This window comes from Puma concolor, chromosome D4 (assembly GCF_028749965.1).
Source record: "Puma concolor isolate L17-30 chromosome D4, mPumCon1.1.hap2, whole genome shotgun sequence".
Lineage (NCBI taxonomy): Eukaryota > Metazoa > Chordata > Mammalia > Carnivora > Felidae > Puma > Puma concolor.
In genome coordinates, this window is record NC_141679.1 from 14357382 (window position 1) to 14385304 (window position 27923).

Sequence of the window (27923 nt, forward strand, 5' to 3'; positions counted from 1 at the left end):
CCAAAAGTCTCAATCCTAGCATTTCATTATGAACCTATTTTTTTTTTTTTTAGTTAAAAAACAAAACAAAACAGGCAGTAAGGATTGGAAGATCAGAAGTGAGGAAGTTGGAGAGCCTATAAACTATTCCAAACAAACTTATCTGGACCAGAAGTCCTAACGTAAGTCAATGTGACCACTTCTATACTTATGTTCTCCCTCAGTTTCTTAATATTTACTGTAATATAGGAGCCATTAACTATATATAGCTATTTAAATTAAATATCAGTCCCTGAGTCATACTAGCCACATATGACTAGTGCCTACCAAAATGCATAGTGAAGAATGAACATTTTCAACACTGCAAGAAAGCCCTATTGGGCACTGCTGAACTAGAATCTTTCAAACTCAGGCAATCAAGAATGAGAGTTTACATGCTTCCAATGCATACTAGCTTGAAATGCTGGAGTGCTTTCCTTCCTGGCCTGTCCATCAAAGTATATATGGGCAATTTTTGTAGATCCTATTGAATACTGCAAATGTCACACAACAAAATGAGATTACCTACATAATACTGTTTTAGAAGAATGTATTTTGGGAAAAATATTACAACATCTAACCCAATTCTTTTTTAAGTTTTTAAATTCCAGTTAACATACAGTATAACAGGGGTTTTCAAGTGTACAATATAGTGAATCAACATCTCCATACAACACCCAGTGCTAATCACAGCAAATGCACTCCTTAATCCCCATCACCTATTTCACCCCTCCCCCCACCCACCTGCACTCTGGTAACCATCAGTTTGTTCTCTGGTAGTCTTTTCTTGGTTTGCCCCTCTCTCTTTTTCCCCCTTTGCTCATTTGTTTTGCTTCTTAACTTCTACATATGAGTGAAATTATGTATTGGGTCTTTCTCTAACTTATTTTGCTTAGTATTATACTCTCTAGCTCCATCCATGTAAATGACAAGATTTCATTATTTTTCATGGCTGAGTAATTGTGTCTGTGTATGTGTACACGTACACACACACACACACACACACACCTTTATCCATTCATCAGTAGATGGACACTTGGGCTATTTCCATAATTTGGCTACTGTAATAATGCTGCTATACATGTCAGGGTACATGGATCCCTTTGAATTAGTATTTTTGTATTCTCTGCATCAAACCCAATTTTAACGTAAAGGCCATTTTATTAAAAATGAGCAATGAGGGGCGCCTGGGTGGATTCAGTTGGTTAAGTGTCCGATTCTTGATTTCAGTCCTAGTCATGATCTCATGGTTTGTGGGATCAAGCCCCACCCACATCATGGTCCACGTTGACAGAGTCTTGCTTGGGATTCTCTCTCTCTCTTCTCTCTACCCCTACCCCTGCTTGCACGCACTCTCTCAACATAAACGTTTGGGAAAAAAATGTGTTAGAAAAAAAAAAGATCAATACAAATCAGTTAAGACATTTATACATTTCAATGCATGTTTTTGATGTATCAAAGGGATTCACATTCTTGAAAGGTTCTCCATGGGCTGGAACTGCCAGCAAACCATAAGAAACTATAAAAACATTTGTGATTAGGGGCGCCTGGGTGGCTCAGTCGGTTAAGCAGCCGACTTCAGCTCAGGTCATGATCTCGTGGTCCGTGAGTTTGAGCCCCGCGTCGGGCTCTGTGCTGACAGCTCAGAGCCTGGAGCCTGTTTCAGATTCTGTGTCTCCCTCTCTCTGACCCTCCCCCGTTCATGCTGTGTCTCTGTCTCAAAAATAAATAAACGTTAAAAAAAAAAATTTGTGGGGCGCCTGGGTGGCGCAGTCGGTTAAGCGTCCGACTTCAGCCAGGTCACGATCTCGCGGTCTGTGAGTTCGAGCCCCGCATCAGGCTCTGGGCTGATGGCTCAGAGCCTGGAGCCTGTTTCCGATTCTGTGTCTCCCTCTCTCTCTGCCCCTCCCCCGTTCATGCTCTGTCTCTCTCTGTCCCAAAAATAAATAAACGTTGAAAAAAAAAAAAAAATTTGTGATTATATGCCAAGTAAATTTTTTTTAATGTTTATTTCTGAATGTAGTCCATCCAATATTCTAAACACTTACAATCCTGATGATGCACTTAAGTAAAGCCCTAACAAGCAAATCAAGCCTTCCTAATAATTAAGTAGAAAGATAGTTTGTTGACTTTTATATATGTCATTATCACAGATTCCTATAAAGCTTTTGGTGACTGGAAAATGAATTATAGCTTAGCTTTCAAAGTCACACCTGTACATGTTGCTGAGCATAAACTAAAACATGAACAGGCACATGTTTTCCCCCCTTAATCATCAGTTTTTGGCACCACTCCTGAAAGACTTTCCAAAACATGATTATCCTCAAAGTTCATAGAAAAGCTTCATAATACATTGGTACTATATACCAATACATATTCCACAAATACATATTATTCTCTTCATTTTTTAAAGAGTTTATTTATTCTGAGAGTGAGAGAGCGAGAGCGAGCACGTATACACGAGTAGAACAAGGGCTGAGAGAATCCCAAACAGCCTCCACAATGTCAGCACGGAGACTGGTGCAGGGCTAGACCTCACCAACTGTGAGATAATGACCTGAGCTGAAATCAAGAGTCAGATGCTTAACTGACTAAGCCACAGGCGCCCCTCTCTCCTCCATTTATAAGCAGTAAGATCTTTTTCTGGGAAAATTCTCAGGTGAACACTTACTCAATGTGTTCCACAGTATATAATACCCATCTATAGTAGGATAAAATCTAAATGACTACTTCATTTAGTAATCAAAATTAACGACTACTTCATTGCTGACTATAAATGATAAACACAATCTTTTCACAAAGAAGATTCATATTACTGGTATCTCAACTGAATTCCTAAGAGTTAAAAAAAAAAAAAATCAAACCACACAGGAGGTTAAAAAATAAAAAAAATAAGGCTCACTGCCAGGCTAAAATAGGGACTGGTTAAAAGTCAATTGAAAAATTCAGTTTCCTAGATATCCTCCCCAACTAAGAAGACCAGAAGTTACACTGGAGGAACTATTAGGCTAATCTGAAGGAAAGATCCAGAAATATGGGAGGTTCCATGGATCATTGGGAGAATGGGAAGCATGAGTGTTGTCACGGTGACGGAGAGCTAGATCCTCTTCTGTAAGCGGATGTCAATTTGTGAGAAATAGTGATATAATACCGTTATCTAAAGATACAGAGGTAAACATACAAAGAATCCTTCAAAAATAAGTACATGCCCTGGGAAAGGATATATCAAAGAGATAGAATGGGGGCCTGGGCTTGCCAATTTTCATAACAAACAAATCATTCGGCTTCTTAACCATGTGCTTATATGAATTCAATAAAAAAAATAACTTAAGACAAGAAATCTCCTAATTCCAGTTCAAACCCAAACTGGGTTCAAATCAAATCCAGAAATTTGTTTTTAGTTTTGGTGTTTCCTACTGTACTCATTTAACCTTTATTATGATGTATCTTCATTCTAAAAGATTCAGAAAATTTACCCTATTTTCTTTCATCTCTGCTTATTCTGTATATTTATAGTTTTCATTGGTTATTTTAATAACTTTAATTATTATAAATAATTATATTTATATAATTGAACCTTTACTTCTTGTTCCATCAAATTTAGGAAGTTTCCACTGGCTCCTCATGTACTCACATACCTAAGTTTTACCTCATTTGCAGCTTGTTTTACAACTATTATGTTTTCCTATGTTTTTTCTTTAGGTTGATTTTTAAAAATTGAATAACAACAAAAACTATTTATAATATTATTCACTGCCATCAAAGCAGTGCGATAAAACCCAGAGAATGAATAGTTATTTTAGATCACTTAATTCCAAGTGTTGAGGTGTTTACACTCAGGTAATTGCTCAAAAATAAGGCACATGTCAATTTGCTTCATATTTGGACTTTCTGAAGAGACTAATTTTACCCCACAAGCTTTTTAGCATATTTAAATTTTTTTTTTCAACGTTTATTTATTTTTGGGACAGAGAGAGACAGAGCATGAACGGGGGAGGGGCAGAGAGAGAGGGAGACACAGAATCGGAAACAGGCTCCAGGCTCTGAGCCATCAGCCCAGAGCCTGACGCGGGGCTCGAACTCACGGACCGCGAGATCGTGACCTGGCTGAAGTCGGACGCTTAACCGACTGCGCCACCCAGGCGCCCCTTTTTAGCATATTTAACACATTCTAACTTCTTACTCTTGGAATCTGTGCCAACAGAATCCATGTTGTTTTTGAAGACATTCTCAGACCCCAGTGAGTTCTGTTTTAACCTGAAACAATTATGATCTGGGCCAGTACATAGCACAGTTGTTGGTCTACCCAGAATTTCATTTTTCATTACGTATTTGTGTTGTTTCTTAATCTCACATTTTAACCTTTTGGTGAGATTCTTTGGTTTTGTTGTAATATATTTCCAAGCCTTTTGCCCTGCCTTCTTCCCAAGGACCTGGGGAAGAAAAACAGATTTTTACACAGATACTTTCAAAAAGCTCTTATTTTGGTTTCAAACCTAGGAGAAACTAGGTAGGCATGCTTCACAATTATAGATTGTTTTTAAAACTTTCCCTCAAAATTTAAATTATTGTCTCACATCTTCTAGCATCCTATGGTGATGTGTAACACCAATCTAATTTTTGTTTTTTGAAGTGATGCCCTCTCTATCTCACAAAAAATTGACAAGATTCTCCTTTATCTTTCTTTAGCTCTGAAATCAACGTGTGTGTTATTTTTCATCCATTCTATTTGCATTTAGCAGGTCCTTTTGATCAAAAACCCCAGGACTTGATTTAGCAAAGACTTTTCCTTCTATTATTTTTTTAAAAATTATTTCCTCTACTGTCTCTGTTCCATTAGGAATTCCAATTTAAAACTCCTAGGATCATCTATTATACCTACTTTTCTTTCCTTTTCCCATCTCTTTCAGCTCTGTGCTCTAGGGAATTTCTTGTAAGTTCATCTTACAGATCATTACTTTAATATTCTAGAGTGTAGAATCAATTCTAACATTAGGATTCTGTTTTAGTTTTATGGGTGCAATATCATCCTCTCAAATCTGTCTTAGAATATTAATGTAGACAGATTTTTGTTGTTCTGTCCATCTGTGTTTTTTGGATAATGTTTGTTGCCCTGTTCATCTTGGATTTTCATGCTGTGGGATTGGTTCTTCACTGTTCATTCTAATAAAATAAAGAAGATTACTGGGGATATACTACCTTATGTGAGAATAGGACTCAAGTCTCAAATCTCTCTCTCACATACACCTTGTACACACACACACACACACACACCCACCCACCATCCATCTATCTCTGCCTATGGCACAAACAAGTGTCTTCTGTTTATCATGCTTAATGGGAATAGAAGATACTTTATAAATACTCAAGGACACAAAATAGTTTAGCTCAAACTATTTGATCTAGTAATGCAATTAGGGCTTCTAACAGGTACAAGGTGGGCCAGAAACCACTAAGCTAACAATTAAGAGACCTGGCTTTGGCTTTCAGTTCTAATTTTACTACTAAAAAGTTGGGAGTTTAGGAAAGTCAAGCTCTTTATATACAATTTTCTTTTTCTCTAAAATGAGAAGTTTGGACTAGATATTAAGGATTCTTCCTTATGCAACTTTATGACTAAGATGCTTTTAAATTCTCACTTCTGATTCATTCAATATTCTGTAGCATGTAAAAGAATAAAGAAATTTATAATTTGACAAACTTCAGATATGCTCAAAGCTTCCCCCCAACAACTAAAAACAAAGCACCTCAAGGACATTAATTTGTATTAGGCAAGTTATAGTTAATGACTTATAATTTGGGAGAGGGGGAGGTAATAAAGGTAGAGGAGGAATGTGCAGGTGTTTGTGAGGGGGTGAGAGAGATTTCTGAATCTTATAACTATCTTCCAAAATTAGTGATTTCTTTATCTCCTGGCCACTGTGGGGAAACAATGCTTAGTTTAAAAAATTGTGGTAAAATATACATAACATTTATCATTTTAAGCATTTTTAAGTGTGCAATTCTGTGGCATTAGTACATTTACATTATGTTGCACTCATCACCATCAGCTGGATCATATGATATTTGTCATATAAAATATCCTATTTGTCCTTTTGAGACTGGCTTATTCCACTTAGCATAGTATCTTTACGTTTATCACATTGTAGCATGTTAGAATCTCCTTCCCTTTTAAAAGCTGAATAATATCCCACTTTATGTATATACCACATTTTCCTTATTTATTAATCTGTCGGACACTTGTTGGCTGAGAGCAATGCTATTATGAACGTGGGTGAATAAACATCTGTTACAGTCTCTGATTTCATTTCTTTTGGTAGGGAATAATGTTTCGAAAAGCATAAAAATATTTTTAGTTTTACTCTAATGTAGATTTATTGTTTGAATTCTTACTTTCCATCAATCAAAAACAAAGAGATGTCACATCCAGCAACTTGTATAGTTAAATAAAACTGGCTAATATTTCAAAGTAAATTTTAAAGTTGGAGGTAAATATACTTAAAAATTTAACATATGATACATGAAAATTATGTGAGCTCTCAAGTATTCAAAAAAAGAAAAAAAAGTTCCTGGGGCTCCTGGCTGGCTCAGTCGGGAGTGAATGCAACTCTTGATCTTGGGATTTTGAGTTCAAGCTGCATGTTGGGGGTGGAGTTTACTTAACAACAACAACAACAACAACAATACTTAAGGTCCTATAATAAAACTTTATGTATTTCAATTAAAAAAATTTTTCTGTAATATTTATTTTTATCTTTGGGAGACAGAGTGCAAATGGGAGGGGCAGAGAGAGAGGGAGACACAGAATCTGAAGTAGGCTCCAGGCTCTGAGGTGTCAGCACAGAGCCGGACATGGAGTTTAAACCAATGAAGCACGGGATCATGACCTGGACCTAAGTCGGACACCTAACCAACTGACCCACCCAGTTTAAATTTATATTTAAACATTTACCCTGCAAATTCTCTAAGTTTAAAAAGTTTTTAACATTTTATATCTACAGTACACTGAATTATCACTAGAAAATTAAATTCCACTCCATACATCTTTTTATTTAAAAAAAATTTTTTTTAATGTTTATTTATTTTTGAGAGAGAGAGAGACAGACAGAATGCGAGTGGGTTGGGGCAAAGAGAGAGGGAGGCACAGAATCTGAAGGCGGCTCCAGGCTCCGAGCTGTCAGCACAGAGTCCAACGCGGGGCTCGAACTCAGGAGCCGTGAGATCATGCATGACCTGAGCTGAAGTCGGACGCTCAACCGACTGAGCCACCTTTCAGAAAAGTATCTTCTGAAAGTATGGAAATGTATGGCGAACCTGGGTGGCCAGTCGGTTGAGCGTCCGACTTCGACTCAGGTCATGATCTCGCGGCTCGTGAGTTTGAGCCTTGCGTCCGGCTCTGTGCTGACAGCTCACAAAGCCTGAAGCCGGCTACTGATTCTGTGTCTCCCTCTCTCTCTCTGCCCCTCCCCCGCTTCCACTCTGTCTCTGTCTCTCAAGAATGAATAAATGCTAAAAAAAATTTTTTAAAGTATGGAAATGTATAGAAAGGGCCCAGGAAGTCCGGTTTCAAGGAGCTAGACTTCCTGGGCTTAAAAATGTTTCTTTTTTGTATAATTAGCCAACTGACTACTTTGTAAATTACCAACGTTTTGAACCTTATTACATACATATTTCATTTCATATACTTAACATTCAAGTATATCTACTTCTCGCAATGGCTGTCACACAGAAGTCACTCAAAAGCCCATGTTAGCTGAGCTTAAGGTCATAAAACAAGACAAATCAAATAGTATTATCACTAACTTTCACACTGAAGAATCTAAATTTGCAGGTTTGAAACTGTGGTAGGTTATGAAAGCCAAGCTACTGTTCATTTATAAAAATACAATTATATGTAGCTAGATCCTATAAAACCTTCCTAAGTATTAACCTTATTTAATCCTCAGAACAACCCTATAAGACAGATGCCATTATCCTCCCCCTGGCCCAATTTAGAGAAGAAGAAACAGAGAAGTTTAAATCTTCTAAGATCACACTGCTAGTAAATAGTAAAACCAGTTTTCATATTCAGCAGTTTGGGTCCAGGGGACATGCTCTTTAATCACAGAGTTAAATTAGTGTGTAAGAATGAAACGTTTTGCTATGGTGTGAACATGGAGAGAGAATAATAAATCCAGCAGCAGAAGAAAAATAAGGATGAAAGACCTTCCCATTTCATATCCAAAAACCCCAACAAATATTAAGTTAAAAAAAAATCCAGGGGCACCTGGGTGGCTCACTTGGTTAAGTGCCCGATTTGGGCTCAGGTCTTGATCTCAGGGTTCGTTAAGTCTGAGCCCCGCGCGTTGGGCTCTGTGCTGACACCTCAGAGCCTGGAATGTGCTTCAGATTTTGTCTCAAAAATAAACATTTAAAAAAAACTAAGACTGGATGAAGAAAATAAGTGGTTCAGAATGTGAGAGAATGTATCTGGGGAAAGAGGAAGTGGTTTTGGTTACCAGACGGCAAAAAATAAGTAAAATCTGAACTGGTATCTATATATTCACAGCTTTGCTTGCTCTTTCTGAAGATTGAGGTCGCTCTTTTAAAAAGGCAAATTTTGGAGTGTTTTGGGGCTGGCTTAATCAGAAGAGCATGTGGCTCTTAAACCAAGGATTGTGAGTTCCAATTCTACGTTGGGTGTAGAGATTACTTAAATAAAACTAAAAACTAACTAAATAAATAAATAAAATAAAAAGGGCAAATTTTACTTATTATGTGAAAATAATATTATTTCAGTGAGCTTCAAATGTGTAAGGATTTCACAAGTCTTTGGATCTACCCTTCAATATTATTAAATGGACCACCAAACTGTTCTCAAAGGTGGCATCAGTTTGTAGTAACATCTGTACTACCAACCCATGGGGATTTATCATTTGGATTAACTTTGATACGTTAATGAATGTAAGTGATACTCTGTTAAGATGTCAACGAATGGTACTGCATCTAGAAATTAATTTGGGAAGAACTGAAATCTTTCAGTGTATAATTTATATTCTTGAACAAGATATCCCTATTTACAGCTTTTTAAAAATTCTATTTGCAACTACGTGGATGGAACTAGAGGGTATTATGCTAAGCGAAATTAGTCAGTTGGAAAAAGACAAATATCATATGACTTCACTCATATGATTCTAAGACACAGAAAAGATGAACACAAAGGAAGGGAAGCAAAAATAGTATAAAAACAGGGAGGGGGACAAAACATAAGAGACTCTTAAATATGGAGAACAAACAGAGGGTTACTGGAGGGGTTGTGTGTGTGGGGGGGGGGGGGCTAAATGGGTAAGGGGCATTGAGGAATCTACCCCTGAAATCATTGTTGCACTACATGCTAACTTGGATGTAAATTAAAAAAAAAAAAAAAAAAAAATTCTACTTTCTTATCTTTGTTGATGTATAGAAATGCAATGTTTTTGTGCACTGACAATACACATGTGAGTTTTTGTAAATTCTTATTCTCTAATTGTTTTTTCTTCTTTTACGGCACTTTACTACCAGAATTCCAGCACACTTTCTTAATGTTGAAACACTGATGGTATTCTTTTTCTAAGGATAACTTTTCCTACAGAATTTTTATGGATGTCCTTTAGAGATTAAGGAAGTTTCCTTCTTTCCTAGTTTTTCAGAGCTTTAACAGGATAAATTCCAAAAAGCCAACTTGACATTCGTGGAATAATCCTAATTTGGTGATAATGTAAATCTTTTTAATGTATTACCAGACTCACTTTGCTAATAGTTTACATAGAATTTTTTCATTTATATTTAATGATTGAGAATGGCCTTTCATGGTCTATTTTCATACACTCGTCAGGTTTTTGTAGATTATATGTTAACCTCATATAATTTAGTTGGGGAGTGTTCTCTCTGTGCTAAAGAAAAATTAGTTGTATTTTCTTATAGTCAATAATTAGATTTACTAACATGTTTTTTGTTTTAAAGTTTTTTGATCTGTTGTCTCTTACTATCTTTTCCCCCTATTTTTAACTCTTTTTAAAAATACTTATGGTCAACTATACTTCAACTGAAAAAAAATCAAATTGTGTACTTTTAATATGTGCAGCTTATGGTCAATTACACCTTAATAAAGTATTTAAAAAACAAACACTTCTGTAGTAGCTGTCTACCCCAATGAAGTCAGAGAAATGGATGATACCTCACAAAACAATGCTGCCTACCGCACAGAAACTGCTAATAAAATGAGTCTATTGAACAATGTCTGATAGTCAGACTTTTAGAATTAATAGATTCACCATTCAGTGTCAATTACTTGAGGACAGATGAAGAGGTCTGTCCTTGCAATGATGTATAATGGGAATACTACCTATCTCACAGGGTTGCTTTGAGAATTAAGTAAAATAAGCAAGACCTAACACAAATCTGAAATTCAAACTGAGAGGTTTTCTGTTCCAAGAAAACACTAAGAGCTGAGATCCAATCAGTCACTGGTACCAGAATTCTATCTCCAAGCCTTAAATGTGCTGTTGAATGATTTGTTTCTTTTTTTTTTTTTTTTAATTTTTTTTTTCAACGTTTATTTATTTTTGGGACAGAGAGAGACAGAGCATGAACGGGGGAGGGGCAGAGAGAGAGGGAGACACAGAATCGGAAACAGGCTCCAGGCTCTGAGCCATCAGCCCAGAGCCCGACGCGGGGCTCGAACTCACGGACCGCGAGATCGTGACCTGGCTGAAGTCGGACGCTTAACCGACTGCGCCACCGAGGCGCCCTGAATGATTTGTTTCTATGAAAGCTTGGCAACCTCCCTGGGCTATGCGTTAGCATGGAAACAGAGACGGAATTGGTATTGGTGATACATAAACCAGCTTGGAATGTGAGCCACTTTGGAGCCCTTGAATAATTCCTTTCCCACTAAGGTACTTGTGGCCATTGTTGTTGTATTACATTTTGTAATACATTTTGTATTACATGTTTGTAATACATGTTGTATTACATTTTACTTTTTTTTTTTTTAATGTTTATTTTTGAAAGAGAGAGACACACACACAGTGTGAATGGGGGAGGCAGAGAGAGGGAGACACAGGATCCGAAGCAGGTTCCAGGCTCTGAGCTGTCAGCAAAGACAGCTATCAGCACAGCCCCCCTGATGCGGGGCTCAAACCCACAAACCATGAGATCATGACCTGAGGGAAGTCGGATGCTTAACCGATTGAGCCACCCAGGCGCCCCTATATTTTACTTTCTTTTTGAGCCCTCTTTCTCTAGCCTGATATTTCTGAGTTTTATTCTGTTACCTTCTATCTGAAGTTTGAGTTTCTGTCCAGTTTCCTTATGCCTGAATTCTCCCTTCAATTTTTAAGACTTGGTTATGTGCTTTATTTCACTTTCAAATCACTCTTAGCTCCATGCTTACAAGCACATAAATCATCCACCCAACCCCTACACTAAATCCAAGCTTCTACTTGGGTAGAGGGGGCTAAAGATAATAATGTGCAGAAGGCACTCACTGTAAAGGGAGGCAAACTGGCTGCCCAGTGTACCTCGTGAGACGGCAGACTAATCCCCAGTCTGAGAGCCATTGGGTCCACTGGGGACCCTGGGTGGCTTGTAACTGAAAAAGATCTGAAGGCAACGTATATGATAATTGAGTTTACTGGCAGGAAGCCTGATGACAATTCTGCTTGTGCTTCAGAGTGACAGACCATTTTAACAAAGGTAGGCCACCTAAAATGTCTCAGTTCTAAACAGGAAAAAAACCTAGGGTGGCTGGATCCAAATCCATCCCTCTTTTTTTTATGTTTCATTTCAGAATTTTCATCTCCCTGAGAAGAGCGTCTCTTGGAATTGTTAGGAGGCATGGATATGGTAGACTCCTGAGCAATGGAAAGCTTGGTAGACCTTGTACTAACCCAATGGACACATTCACAGTGAGACCAAAAGTCATCCCTATCCAATGAAGTACCATTATCAAGGGAAAGTAGGTGGATAAATGCACAAGGATGTTACACAGGAACTTTGACCTAGACTCTGACAGGGGCTTTGAGGAGAGCATGTGTTTATGTTGCTCCTTTACTCTCTGTCAGTTGTGGGGCCAAGTACAAATCACCAACCCCATGATTACACATTGCTTAGAAGTCCTATCCTCTGTCTCCCCCACCATGTCAACAACAATTTGAGTTTCAGTGGTTGCCATCAGGAAGGTGTTCTTAGATATGGAAGCCAAGATACTATAACCCTTCAAGGACTGACTAGACCTAGTTACATGCCTAAGGCCTATGTCCTGGTCAAATGGGCATATTGTCTCCCAGGGCTGAATTAACTATTTTTTGCATCTTACTCAAGATTTTCCTGCTTTTTGCAGAAGAGCAGTGTGGAAAATTTCAGCTCTGCCAACTTTAAGTGACATTTCAGGAACCGTTCTCACTGCTGCTTGTTCTGCCCTCTTAGACCAGCTTTGACTGAACTAGGGGTGCATTAAGAAGGCTATAAGCCAGGGGCACCTGGGTGGCACAGTTGGTTAAGTGACCAGCTCTTGGTTTTGGCTTAGGTCATGATCTCATGGTTCATGACTTCGAGCCCCATGTTGGGCTCTGCACTGACAAGGCAGAGCTTGCTCGGGATTCTCTGTCTCTCTCTCAAAGTAAATAAATACAACTTAAAAACAAAAAAGAAGGCTATAAGCCAATGTTGATCTGTAAAGTAGGAAAGTGCTACATTACCTTTCTTTGAAAAGTCTGGGTAATCTGAAGAATGTATCAAGCCTTTACCCTCTACCATGCCATCTAGTCAATACTCTAATGCTTAATAAATTGTTTCTTATTAACATCCTCTACCCCAAATGGCAATACAGTGATATACTGCTCTCAGACTTGACGTTGGACAAACCCTTATGTGGATGGTTCTGAGCTAGGTACTCTTTATAATCAATCCCATGCAAAATTGAAATCAGTAGGTTATCAGCTTGGGGTCAAACCTGAAAATCACCTGAGCTAGCACCACTATTAAGAATATCCGGGGATGCCTCAGTTGCTCAGTCAGCTAAGCGTCCAGCTATTGATTTTGGCTCAGGTCATGAGTTCAAGCCCCACTTCAGGCTCTGTGATGACAGAGCAGAGCCTGCTTGGGATTCTCTATCTCTCCCACTCTCTGTTCCTCCCCCACTAGCTCTCTCTCTCAAAATAAATAAACATTAAAAAAAAAAAAAAAAAGAGGGCCTCCTGTGTAGCTCTGTTGATTAATTAACCATCTGACTTTGGCTTAGGTCATCATCTCACAGTTTTTGAGTTTGAGCCCCACGTCAGGCTCTGTGCTGACAGCTCAGAGCCTGGAGTCTGCTTCGGATTCTGTGTCTCCCTCTCTCTGCCCCTCCCCTGCTCATGCTCTGTCTGTCTCTCAAAAATAAACATTAAAAAAAGAAAAAGAACATCTGTGGTTCTAGAACTGCCAAAACTGTATGCAAAGTTTGTAGAAGCAGCATCCAAAACATTTAATAACAGAGTGCCCTGAAAACAATCTTCTCAAAAGTCTGGAAGTTCTTCAGTTAAGATTTCTGTTACATATTCATTTTATCCTCAAGTCTTACCATGCACCCAATCTAGAATGACTATGGCATCTTACTTTTTATAGAAGTATCTGAAAAGCTATAAAAACTCATCCCTTTTGCATGTATGTGACGGAGATCTCCAAAGTTGCACGGAGGCTTTTCCGTCACAAAAGAAACCAACCTGGATGTTAACCTACCTATACCTTGATTCTGTAAATACTCATTCTGTCCCGAACTTTACTTCTCATATGATTAATAGTCTCAGTTCTAGGCAGGAATTTCTACTTTGTACTCCTGACTTCAATTTCTTTTTTCTCTTTTGGCACTGCACACAAACTAAATTACAATTCTGGTAGCAGACTTCTTATTCTTGGTCTGGGAATATGCCTTCACCTGGCCATTAAGGAATACCCCTAGTTCTTTCACCTTCCCAGTGGAGGTTCCAGAGGACTTGGTCAAGATATTATACTTCTAAAAAAATACCTTGAGCCCTTATTGGAGGTAGATTTACAGATAACTGGGGAGGGGAGAGGATTAGAATTCTGGTCTGTGAATATAATGAGATGCCAGAGTTTTAGAGTAAGGCTGCCAGCTTTTCACAGAAGATCTGTAAAAAGGTACTAAAATTATCACGCTAATATCAACTGAAGAAACAGGGATATACACATTTCTCTTCTCCTAAAAGACATACACAAACTCCTTCCTGAGGACAAAGGACTATCACTTTCTTCCCACCTTTTATTTAAATGTTTGTGTGTTTGTTTCTTTGTTTATTTATTGAGAGAGTGTGAGCCAGGGAGGGGCAGAGAGAGAGGGAGACAGAATCTGAAGCAGGCTCCAGGCTCTGAGCTGTCAGCAGAGCCCAACATAAGGCTTGGGCTCTAACTTGTGAACACTGAGGTCATAACATGAGCAGAAGTCAGAGGCTTTAATGGACTGAGCCACCCAGACACCCCTATCCCCACCTTTTAAAAGGCAAATGTGCTTCCCTGAGAAAAGAGAAAACACCAAATGGTGGAAGACACCAGTGCTGTGGAAGGGTCCTGTGATGGGAGGCCAGAGCGGTAGCTTCTGGTGGCTTTTACAGCAGCATCCAGGGGTCAGGGTCGTGGTGGGAGTCGAAGCCGCCAAGACCACAGAGCTCACAGAGTCAAGGCCGAGGAAAAGGAGTGGATCCCCATGACCAAGCTGTGCCGCCTGGTCAAAGACATGAAGATCACTTCCTGGAGGAGATCTATCTCTTCTCCCTGCCCACCAAGGAATATGATATTACTGACTTTTTCCTGGGGGCATCCCTCAAGGATAAGGTTTTGAAGACTATGTTGGCACAAAAGCAGACTCCCAGTGGACCAGGTTCTAGGTATTTGTTGTCATCGGAGAGGACAATGGACATGTCCATTGTGGACTTAACTGGGTGTTAAGTGCTCCAGGGAGGTAGCCACTGCTATCCGTGAGGCCATAATCTCCGCCAAGCTTTCCAGTGACCTGTGTGGCGAGGTGACTCGGGGAACAAGATCATCAGGCCCCACACTGTCCCATGCAGGGTGAGCAGCCGCTGTCGCTCTGTGCTGGTCGGTCTCATCCTCAGCCCCAGGGGCACTGGCACTGTCTCCGTCCCTGAGCCCAAGAAGATGCGGACGATGACAGTACTGACGCCTGCTACACGCCAGCCAGGGTCTGCCCTGCCCCCCGGGCAACTTCACCAAGGACACTTTTGATTCCCAAGACCTACACCTGTCTCCCCTCCCTGACCTCTGGAAAGAGAATGTTCATCAAGTCTCCCTATCAGGAATTCACTGACCATCTTGTAAAGACACACACCAGAGTCTCTGTGCAGAGGGCACAGGCTCCAGTTGTGTTTACCACATAGTCTTAAACAAGAAAGAAGATAATTAAAGCCTGTTAAAGAAAAAAAAGGCAAATGTCATGATTAAAAAGAAAACTAGAAAAGAGAAAATTCATCAAGTCTATGTATACATTTTCATGTTGATACATAAAGGGTTCTTTTTGGGTTAGGAATATTGTGTGTGTGTGTGTGTGTGTGTGTGTGTGTGTGTGTGTGTGTGTATACTTCCAGAAGCTTTGGGGCTGTTATATGGAAAACTTCTTAGAATAAAATAAGGCTTGGGATATCTACTTGTAGACTCCACAAAGTAGGGAATAAGAAAATTTTTATGGAAGACACATAAATTTATAACTAGAAATAATTTTAAATGCCAATTAATGCTAATAGATTGATTTACGCTTCTTACCTAAAGATTAATTCAAGAAAAGTTACAGCTCTCTTTCTCCCTATAAAGAGGAGCTCCAATAAGTTATAAAATTAATAACAGTTGGCTTAGAGGGCTTTAACAGATCCATATTATTAACTTCTTGTAACCTTGTTATATAGGATATGAAATCATCTAGCAAAGAAACTACTTCCTAAGACACAAAACTTCTAACAATGTCAAGGGCTGGAAAAAATCATGAGCTTCTCCTTACAGTGAGGAAGAAATGTCAACTATCATTTATTTTAAAAATCAGAAGAACATATAAAAGTATACACAATGACTACTGTCAATTTAACTACGTATCAGGTTTCATCCTCCCACCTTTAAAAATGTTTTTTTTCCATAACTGGCCTGTGGTATAGTATAAAGAACCCTGGTCTATGAATGAGAAAGGCTGGATTCTATTCCCTACTCTCACACTAACTAGCTCTGAGACATTAAGGAAGTCACTTTCCCTGGATCTCAGCCTCCTTATCTCTAACATCAAAGGCTTGAATTCAATGGCACTTAAATTACATTCTAGGATACAGGCCTCTTAATCTTGAATGTAAGTATAAAGTAGCTAAGAACGACTAATGGAGTAAGTGTCTGAATATAATGGGAACAAAGTAATAATTTATTCATTCCAAAAGGTTTTTTGGACTCTTCGACTTTCCTCTTATTAAATGTACCTAGGGTCTTATCTTTTTTTCTCTGACAGTTACCTTTTCCCTTAGTTTCTTTAGCTTTTATCTTCTACTTTAACATTTTGTCCAAAAACTCCTTTTTTTAAGAAAAAACATTTTTTAATGTTTTTATTCAGTTTTTGGGAGAGACGGGGGGGGGGGGAGACATGGAGGGAGAGACAGAGACAGAGTGTGAGCAGGGGAGGGTCAAAAGAGACACAGATTCTGAGGCAGACCCCAGGTTCTGAGTTGCCAGCACAGGCTGGAACTGTCCACGGGACTGGAACTCACGAACCACAAGATCATGACCTGAGCCCAAGTCGGATGCTCCACCACTCACTCAACCAACTGAGCCACCCAGGCGGCCCCCCAAAGACTCCCTTTTGAAAGGAAAGAAATTTCTAATGCCTTGTTTTGATGACATTCTTCTCTATTATTGACAGACTGAAAATGGAAGTGGTCCAAATCAGCATTTATGTATTAAACATTAATTCTCAAAAGAATAGGCTCTTTCACTAGGCCAGTTCTGAGATAACCTCTTAAAAATGTTTATTTGGTGAAGGAGTGAAACTTCAGTTATTTAAATTAAGTCAGTGTTACCCTACCACTTATTTAATAAAGCATTAAAGCAGATATAAATCTGTTTCAGCAAATAAGAAGCAAAACCAAACCAAATGACATGGTGGTTTTGATCCACAGAGTGGATGAGAGTAGAATTTCAACTGTCCCTCCAAATATTCATTTTGAAAAAGGTATTTTTATCAACCATGTGGAGAAAAGAACAACAGAACTGCATGATAAGCAGCACGTAAGTATATTCCTCCTATTAGTCTATCAGTCCTTCTCCATCTATATAATTTCTATGTTTAGTGGGGATACAGGGAGGGATTATGGCACTTATGAGGTCAAGAGTAGTATTCCTGAACAACATCATTGCCTCTCTTTACACAGACTGTAACAAGTCGGTCAGTCCTCACTAATATGGCCTTCAGTCGGTCTACCAACAGTCTGGCCATCTATACACGCTGCCATCTCCACCACTTCCTTTTCCTCTTCCTGCCAGCTGCGTTTCCTTAGCTATACTCATCAGTAAGTACAGATTTGAAGAAACACCACTACTCCTAGAAAATGTGTAATCACCACTTGTCACCCTCACTTGTGCTTAATACCTTTCCTATCTCAACAAATCAACATTTTGTCAATGTTTCTTCAAACATGAAAATTTTACCTTTTGTGTACGTTTTCTTCAGGAGTACATAACAAGAACTAGAATTACTTCAAAAAAAAAGTTTACATGCCTAATTAAAGAAAACAACAGCACACCTGATCAATTGAGAGTCAATTTAAATTCTTTCAGACTTTTGGTAAATCATTTAATGGCTCTGAGGTTTTTTCTTCAGTTGAAAACATATGGCAACTAGTTTCATGTTCATTCAAGTCTCTTTTTATCCTAAATTCATGTGTTCTTTTGTAAATTGGTAGTCAATATATTAAATGTATTATAATGAATGATACGTATAATTTATTATTAATAAATCAACGCTCTTTTCATCTTATAAAAAATTAAGTACTTACAGAACATGGGGTAGATTTTAAGCTTCAGAAATCAAACGTAGATACCAATAATTAGAAGAAACTTTGTGAAGTTAGAACTGAGACTAGGATGTGATTTCCAAAAGCAGAGAAAAAACTCTCCGGGGTGAGAGAATAATACAGGTAAGAGTACGATCATAAGAAAGAACTAAAGCAAAGGGTGCATAGTAGAAAGGAGGGGGAAAAACTGGAAAAGGGAAGAATTAGATAAATGAAAACATTTTAAAAACTTAAAATTTAGAAACAAATCTCTGTTCAACAACGTATAGAAACGACTGTAGTTCTTTACACACGCATTAGACAGAATGATACAGTCATTTAGGCAACTGCATACCAATGACTTAAGCGGAGCACAGTGACTTGGTAACTATGGTACTGCTGAAGAATTACTTTTTTTTATAATGTTTATTTTTGAACTAGAGAGAGTGTGAGCAGGGAAGGGACAGAGAGGAGAGAGACAGAAGATCCAAAGTTCTGTACTGACAGCAGAGAGCCCAATGTGGGGCTCAAAAATCACGAACCGTGAGGTCATGACCTGAGCCAAAGTCAGATGCTTAACTGACTGAGCCACCCAGGCACCCCAAGAATTTATTTAAATTTTAAGATTTCAAATTTAAGAATATCAAAAAGAAGCCTCAAAAAGGCACATATTTCAACCTACTACATGGAGGCATGTGAAACACACTATTAGGAAGGTAGAAAATCAACAAATGGTTATCATATTGCAAAATGTATAAACCACATCGTTCAGTTAAATATCAACACTTGAGTACATTTAAAAATTTTTTTAATGTTTATTTGAGACACACACACACACACACACACACACACACACACACAGAATGTGAAGCAGGCTCCAGGTTCTGAGCTGTCAGCACAAAGCTCAAAGCAGAGCTCGAACCCACAAACTGTGAAATCATGCCCTGAGCTGAAGTCGGACACTCATCCGACTGAGCCACCCAGGTGCTCCAACACTTGACTACATTTAAAAGTAATGTTTCTTCACATTAGTAGTACATACATGTACTCTGCAAAATAAAGATAATCTTGATTTACTGGATGTTTCTGTTAATAAAAAATTTCATCTTGTATTTTTTTTAAAGAGGCAAGTAGCAAAGAAATAAGTGAATATTCCAGACTTGTTTCCTTTTAGAGAAAATTTCTACACGACATCTACAAAGTCTTAGTCAAAACTGACAGAGAACAACATTTCTGATGCTTAATGCCAAGTAATGCAACTAGAGAAGAGGAACAGAGGCTTGCAAAAAAACCGCTGGAGCAAATCTTTGATATCTGATTTGAGAAGTATCCGATAGGTAGTTTTTTGGTGATCTACATGTGTAGTGTACCTCTGGCGTAAATACTTGTTAGGATGAAAGAGAAAGCAAGCATTAAATATGGGTAGTCCATTCATCCTTCATTAATTGGGTTACATACCAATCAGGTTGTAGTTATAATTTTATTTAAAATGAATTCTTATATCCCTAAGTGTGTCAATTTTAATGAGAGAGCTGGAGCTTTCCAGCAAGAATATTTTATTTTATTAAATCTCTATTTATTTACTTATTTATTTATTTAGAGAAACAGAGCGAGCGAGCATGAACAGGGAAGGGGCAGAGGGGAAGGGGGAACAGAGGATTTGAAGTCGGTTCCTCGCTGACAGCAGACAGCCTGATGAGGGGCTTGAACTCACGAACCGCAAGATCAGGAGCCAAGTCAGATGCTTAACTGAGTGAGTCACCCAGGCGCCCCAAGAATATTTTATTATATTGAATCCCAAAGGAAAAGGAAGCTTTTCCTTTGTAATCTGCCTGGATTTTTTTGGCATCATATCCTATGTTCACATATCTTTCTTTATACAACTAAATACAGTTCTCTTCCTCTCACTGCCCCCACAGAAAGAGAAATCTGATTGTACATTCTATTAATAATACCAAGAATATAAAAATAGTCTCTAAATATGGCTTTCCAAAAAAAGGAAACCTATGGAGCATTACTAAATACAAGTCAAAACAGCATCAAATAGCAAGAAGTTTACACTGGCCTCCATAGCTTAAAGTAAAAATACAAAAAAGAGAGTTCAATGGAGAAGTCATTCAATTTCTATTATCCTTAACTGTGGATAAGACACACAATTCTCTTAAGTTACTTTTCTATGCTTTACTACAGTTCCCAGCTTTCGCAAATGAAAGGACTGACCAGGGTTATGTAGAATAAGACAACAGAAGGAATTCAAAATGTGTGAGTAAACAAACAAATGGAAAGTATTTGAGAGTAAGTGTGAATTTCTCCCATATGTTCTCCAAATCTACAATTTCTTTTCTATACAGCCTACAAGGTGATAACCTGCTTAGGAACTCTTCTATGGCTTCCTTCAGTACTTCCAAGAAAATCTTACTTCTCCACAGGTTCTTTTTTTTTTTTAAATTTTTGAATGTCTACTTATTTATTTTTAATCTTTATTTATTTTTGAGAGAGAGACACAGTGTGAGCAGGGGAGGAGCAGAGAGAGAGAGAGAGAGAGAGAGAGAGAGAGAGAGAGAGAGAGACAGACAGACAGACACAGAATCCGAAGCAGGCTCCAGGCCCCGAGCTTGAACTCACGAACCATGAGATCATGACCTGAGCCGAAAAGCCGGACGCTCAACCGACTGAGCCACCCAGACGCCCCTCCGCAGGTTCTTAAAGACCTTACGCGATCAGGCCTTTGTTAGCTTTTCCAAATTTATTTTGATACCGCTCCTTTCATCACTTATGGTTGTGGATGCTCTCCTCACCTTCCATTTCTTTAAAAGCATGAAAGTTGTTTCCACTTCAGGATTTGCACACTCTCTACCTGATTTCTCATTATTCCAGTCTCAAATGCCCCCTTTTCAGAGAGATCTTGTCAACCCCAAATGTAAGTTAGGTTATTCCTTTTCATAGCACCCAGTTCTTTTCCATTTCAGTTGAAAATTGTGATCCCTGTCGTGTATTCACCTGTGGGCTTACTCAATAAATGCCTATGGTCTTTACTATGAGGTCAGTGACCATGTGTTTTCTCTAGCACTACATAGGAAGTACCTGATCAATAACAATCTAAATGAAAAAGAGTAAAGAAAATAAGAACTTACAGTTATACCTAAAGACCTGATAGAATATAAACTGAGTTCATGCTAAATATAATCAAAATAGATTTTATTTTGTTTTGAACCAGGATTCACAACACTAATGTAACTTATGGCTTGAATCTTTCTGGAAATCATGATGGTTAGCAAACTGTATTTCTATTTACACTGCACTCTATGCATTAAAACACGTTTTGATATATTTAAAATCCTTAAGAGAGGCAGTTAAATAAACAGACCATTAAGTTGAGGACAATTACTGCACATACAAATTACTAATCTGCCAGCTAAAGATGTTTTATCTGGCCAATTCCCATTAAATGCAACACAGCAAATCAATTTCCTGATTATAAAACTGTAATATTTTTATATATCAAGTTATATCATGAGTGTCTTTTGAAAATGTTGGGAAATACTTTATCTAAAGGATTATTTGATGGCTGGCCAAAAAGAAAAAAAGTTGAAATGCTTCCCAATTGATTAATTTGGGAGGCCACTGTAAAGAGGCTAGTACTCATGAATTATTTTGAAGAGATAATTTAAGTTTCCTTTTGGCAAAAATGGAACAACATTCTGTTATGTTTGAGGGTTTCTTTTGATATAAAATGTGTGCTAACAAGAAGGATTTACATCTTGAAGCATTCATTTTTTTAAAACCGTTTATTTATGGAGAGAGAGAGAGAGGCAGAGAGAGAAGACAGAGAATCCCAAGCAGGTTTTGCAGTCAGCACAGAGCCCAATGTGGGGCACGATTCCATGAAGTGAACTGTGAGATCATGATGTGAACTGTACTCAAGAGTTGGACACTGAAGTATTCATTTTTAAATTGTTCAGGCATTTAAAATAAATGATTTGTGCCTGTAGCCCCCAGGTGCAGCATATTGTCTTTAAGTGCTAAGGTACCAATCAATGCCCTAACACACCCATAAAAACAGCAAGTTTATCTTTAAAGGCGACTTGCCTTGCATCTACTTAGGGTAGTCAACTGACAGCTGCTGAAGGCCTCAGGTGGCAGAGACTACCCTCACTCAAATTTGAAAGTAGACTATCCAGTGACCAGGATACCCAGACAGTAAGAAGCCGAGTCCTTCCCTTTTCCTTTTTTAGCATCAACATCAGGGAATATCAGCAAATGTCTTGCTAACCATGTCCATACCCTTCAGGACCTAGGGGAGGAGAATGCTGGCAAGAATGGTGGCTATAAGTCTCTGAACCTTGATTTTTTTCTGTATTACTCTAATTGCTTTCCAGTATTATTAAAGGCAGAAGCAGAACTTCAGATTTAAAGAACATGGAGCCTACTTAGCTCTGTTCTTCACTTTGGTAGGAACCCCCAAAAATGTGTTCATTAAAGATGTGCTGTTACAGCTGACTAGGCAATAGCTACATTTCTATAAGCAAATAAGTTTATGCATACAGGAGAATATTCCCAAACCGGGACAAGGTAAGAGAGTAAGCGGTGGTATGTTAGAGCAATCTGATGCCCTATTTCTGAAAACAGTTGGGGACACCTGGCTGGCCTGGTCCATGGAACATTCAACTCTTGTTCTCAGGGTTCAAAGTTCAAGCCCCATCCCATGTTGGGTGTACAGATTACATAAAAATAAAATCTTAAAAAGAATAATAAAAACATTTGGATTTACAATGACTTTTGGCAATTTTAAAAATAAGTCATAATAAACAAAACCCAGAAGTATCTAGTAAGTTAACAAAAGGAAATAGTTCATGAGTTAATGCTGTGTATTTCTGAGTTGCTTCAGTTTAAAATTTTGTTAATTTCTTAGAAATTTGGTACTGAGAAATCACTTTACTGCGAAACAAAGTATGAAAGAGTTTCTAACAAGGGAAAAATACAATATTTAGTTTTTCTTTTTTAACATAAGTGTTCGGCTATAACAATTGAAGTTTGTTATACAACAGTAACAATGTACTATATTTTTGTGTATAAAATTGTCATCTCAGAAGTCTTTCAGGAAGGGTTGTTTGAGGACTGGTACTGGTCTATGATGAAGTTATCATTCTTTGGCGAAATGAGAAAAACTAAGGATAAGAGTAGTGGGCTTAATAATTTTAAAGGTTTCCCTTCCATTTGGACATTATGTCCTTTCTATTTTTGTTAAAATACACATTGTTGTGAAAAAGAAAACTTATGTAAAAAATTGTAACAGGCACTAATGTCAAAAAATTTTTTTGAAGTAATTTCAAAACTTAAAATTGGTAGCCTCTTCTTGTTCTTTCCTTTTTGGGGAAATTTGACCCTAAAAAAATAAAGTTTTAGTACTAAGCTTTAGAATTAGACATAAATGCAATCAACCCACACCTTAGTTACCTTAAGTTTAATTCACCCAAACCCATGGGTTTAACTAGTATTTTGGTCTTTTGTCTTCCAGTCTTTTTTTTTTTTTTTTTAAGTTTATTTATTTTTGACAGGCAGAGAGAGAGTGAGTGTGAGCCTGGGAGGGGCAGAGAGAGAGGGAGACACAGACTCAGAAGTGGACTCCAGGCTCTGAGCTGTCAGCACAGAGCCCGACGCAGGGCTTGAACTCACAAACCACAAGATCATGACCTGAGCCGAAGTCGGACACTCAACTGAGCCACCCAGGCGCCCCCGTCTTCCAGTCTTTTTATCTCAATCATACCCATGGCTTTAACTACTTCTTACACAGTAACAAGGCCTAAATCTAAAAACTTAAATCTTTAGCACAGACATCTCCCCTAAGCTACAGACCCTGAATATTTCCTTCTGTATAGCCCTCTCCTCCCTTTCCCTTTCTTCATTCCTCTCGTTCAATCAAGGCCCATCATCTCCTATGTATCTCTCTCCACTCCGTCAGCCACATCTTCGCTCAATCACTTTAAAAAAATTTTTTAATGTTTATTTTTTTAATGTTTATTTACTGGGAGAGGAGAGAGAGAGAGAGAGAGAGAGAGAGAGAGAGAGAGAGAGAGAGGCAGAGGCAGGGAGGGGGAGGTAGGGACGGAAAGAGAGGGAGACACAGAATCCAAAGCAAGCTCCAGGTTCTGAGCTGTCAGCACAGAGCCTGATGTGCGGCTCGAACTCACAAAGGGTGAGATCATGACCTGAGCTGATGTCAGACGCCAACAGACTGAGCCACCTAGGTGCCCCTTTGCTCAATCACTTTTTATTTAACATTAGAAAAATCACTCACTAAAATCTATCTCCTATCCCTCTAATCCACACTCTATACTGATGCCAGGTGATGTCACTTTTTTGTTTAACATCTTTCAATGGGCCCTACAAGCCCTTTTGAATAAATTCTTTAGTATGTCATACAGCATTTCCTCATCCTCTGTTTCCCAGTCTCTAGCCTTATTTCTGAGCATTTCCCTATTCATCCGTTCTACTGAACATCATACTATTCCTTAATGACAGACCTGTTCTTTCTTCCCTCTATGCCTTTGTGCATACTGTTTCTTTTCTGTTGGCTGATTCCACCCCCCCACCCCGCCAACTCAATCACTTCCCCTACAAATAAATGAAACAACTTTTACTGTTTTAAAGCCCCTGTTTAAGTTTTACTCCTTTCCCTAGGGGGAAAAAATCTCCCTTGAACAATGTTCATGCTGAGCTGACAGATTCTCTTCGGTGAAACTTTCTGAGTGTGCATATGCATGTATCAAGTCATGAAGCAAAATGTCTTTATGTATTCTAACAAAAAAATTGAAAACCATTACCCTAGAGAATTATACCTGAATGTCCTTAATGTATAATTTTAAAAAGTTATTCTCACTCTTAATAACTTTACTGCCCTAAATCTCTATTAATAAAAAGCAACATTAAAGTCTGTTAAGGGGCGCCTGGGTGGCGCAGTCGGTTAAGCGGCCGACTTCAACCAGGTCACGATCTCACGGTCTGTGAGTTCGAGCCCCGCGTCGGGCTCTGGGCTGATGGCTCAGAGCCTGGAGCCTGTTTCCGATTCTGTGTCTCCCTCTCTCTCTGCCCCTCCCCCGTTCATGCTCTGTCTCTCTCTGTCCCAAAAATAAATAAACGTTGAAAAAAAAAAAATTAAAAAAAAAAAAATAAAAAAAAATAAAGTCTGTTAAAAAGCTCTGAACAAAATGTAACTTGTAGTACATTTCATTTCCGCTATAAGCTTGTGTCCAAACCAGTTACCAAATAACTGATATGCAGAGAACATATACCTTTGGGGTTGGGGATGGCTAAGCTACAGAGTAAAAAATTAAACAAAGTATCTAGGTCACAGTCAGTGGATAGTATTTTTGGGAAAGGTTTATTAGAGGAATTATTTCCATTGATTTTAACTTAAAAACACATTTAAGAACAATCTAAATTCAGAAGCATAACAAGTTTAGTGCAAGTGATAAAATGATAATGTCTTCTATTTTTGTTCCTAGAGGCATTCTTGTTTCACTCTGGGTTTGTTGAGATGAGAACATATACTTGCTTACTACACCAAGTTAATGAGGTTATTTTCAACCCCCTTTCTTCTTCACCCTGACCTATACTAAGCATATACTTATTACCCTAATCCTATTCTTTTAGTGTGACTACCTCTTAAAAATAAATGTTTAATAATCTAAGACAACCATAATGTTTGAATTTCTTTAGCAGTATGTATTTTTAAGAGTAAAGACCTCTACTGCCAGTTCTTTTTGTTGTCGTTATTTATTTTGAGAGAGTGAAAGCACAAGCAGGGCAGAGGGACAGAGAGAGGACAGAGAATCCCCAAGTAGGCTCTGCACTGCCAGCACAGAGCCCTAAGCAGGGCTTGATCCCACGAACAGTGAGATCATGATCCGAGCTGAAATCAAGAGTTGGATGCCTAACCTACCGAGCCACCCAGGTGCCAATTCTAATAACGCATCCTTAGATACTACGAGAAGCTTCATGGAAGAAAACTGAAAATAAAGTCATAGCTAGAATATTGTTTGTGTCCTAATGATTTTCCAAAGGCCACGGTTTAACAATATAACATAAGCTACATATTTTTGCTTTTATACAGTCAGTTTTAGCAATGTTGTAGAAAGGAAAAAAAAGCACAGGGAAAATGTAACCAAATGTAATCAGATTTCATCCAAATTCTCCTTGAATTTCTGTGTCACTTTATACCATTTAGCAGCTTCAATTCTTTCCAAGTGCAAGAGGATACATACCCACTGCCTCCATCACAAAGATGGTACGTGGTGATCAATGAGCTAATGCCTGTAATACAATTTGAAGCTCTAGCACAAAGACAATATAAATACAAAACACTTTCTCAACCAAGCTGAGAGGATTTTCACATATAAAAAGGGTTACAGGTAGTTTACAAATGAATGTATGTTAATAAAATATATTATGACACTGACTTGTTCTTCCCATTTGTATTTCAGAATAGGTGGGATAAAATTTATCAGCTGGTGAGACAGATAATTACATGGTGATAAATGCTATGAAACTAGAGTACAGAGTGCCATATGAGAACCAGGTGGGGGCAAGAGGTAGGTGTTTTCACTTGTTATCTTCTCTCATCTTAATAATACTTTTCTCAGGTTATCATCCTTTGATACAGGAGGGAATCAAGGCTTCAGTTAATTTGTCCAAGTTCACACAACTTATTAAGTGGCAGAACCAGGGATACATGTTTAACCTAAAGACTATATTCTGTCCATTCTTCCAAGATTTTGCTAGTATCTGCATGGCGATTGCCCTGGCTGCACATTTCTGCTCGTGCTCCCCTTCTCAGTGAAGCTTACCCTAACCACCTTATTTAATGTGTCAAACTGCCTCCTTTTGATTTCTCCTTACCTTTCACTACTTTTTCTTTAGAAGTACTTATCACTTTCTAAATATTAGATATTTAAAAAATTTTGTATATTCCGTATGGTCCTCTGCTAGGTGGCAAGCCCTAGGAAGCTAGGGATCTTTGCTTGTTTACAGATGTACCCCCAAAATCTGTAATAGAAACTAATACACAACAGACACTGACCTAATTTCCCTTTACCACTTTCCACCTTTCACTGTATCCAAGAACTTGTGTAACCATTCTCACTTCCAATTCTAGGGAAAACAAAATAGTTAAGAGCTATATCTGAGCCAAATTAACATTAAAATAATATTTAAATTTACTCTAAAATTGTTTAAAAATTAGGGTCATAAATAACCATTAAAAAAATTCTAGCCCAAATACAAAGTGATGAAAACACATGTAAAACAAACCGAAGTGTGTAGGGTGTAAATGATGAGAAAGATCAGTATTTAATGAGTGCCTGCTCACTTTCTATGATGCTTCAGAAGCTTAATGTAAGACAGAATGGAACATGGGAATTAGAATACTCTACAGCAGTGGTTCCCAAAACTTAAGAATTTCAAAAACCAGTTAAATTTTTATTTTTTATTTAAAAAATTTTTTTAATGTTTAATTTATTCTTGAGAGAGAGAGACAGACAGACAGACAGAGCATGAGCAGGGGAGGGGCAGAGAGAGAGGGAGACACAGAATCCGAAGCTGACTCCAGGCTGTGAACTGTCAGCACAGAGCCCAATGCAAGGCTTGAACCCACGGAACTGTGAGATAGTGACCTGAGCCAAAGTTGGATGTCAACCGACTGAGCCACCCAGGCACTCCTAAATTTTTTAAAAGTTGGAATGGTAGAGTTCCCAAATTTTAATTTTGCCACAAAGTTACTAAAAACTAAATACAATCTACTATCACTCATTTCATCAGAACACATTAGCATAAGCAATGACATAATTTCACTAT

The 27923-nt window shown here is 38.2% G+C and overlaps 1 protein-coding gene and 1 pseudogene across 3 annotated transcripts in view; one reads left to right on the plus strand and one right to left on the minus strand.

The window, feature by feature from the left end:
- ABHD17B (abhydrolase domain containing 17B, depalmitoylase) overlaps positions 1-27923 on the minus strand; it is a 53437-nt gene that overhangs the window by 20078 nt on the left and 5436 nt on the right. The window contains exon 3 of one of the 3 annotated variants that reach the window (XM_086685011.1): positions 21072-21170. The exons of the other annotated variants lie outside the window; for them this stretch is intronic. The gene's annotated coding sequence lies outside the window, so the exon portion shown is untranslated. The remainder of the gene's footprint in view (positions 1-21071; positions 21171-27923) is intronic. 3 annotated transcript variants of the gene reach the window in all.
- On the plus strand, positions 8982-15431 carry LOC147574726 (small ribosomal subunit protein uS5 pseudogene; annotated as a pseudogene).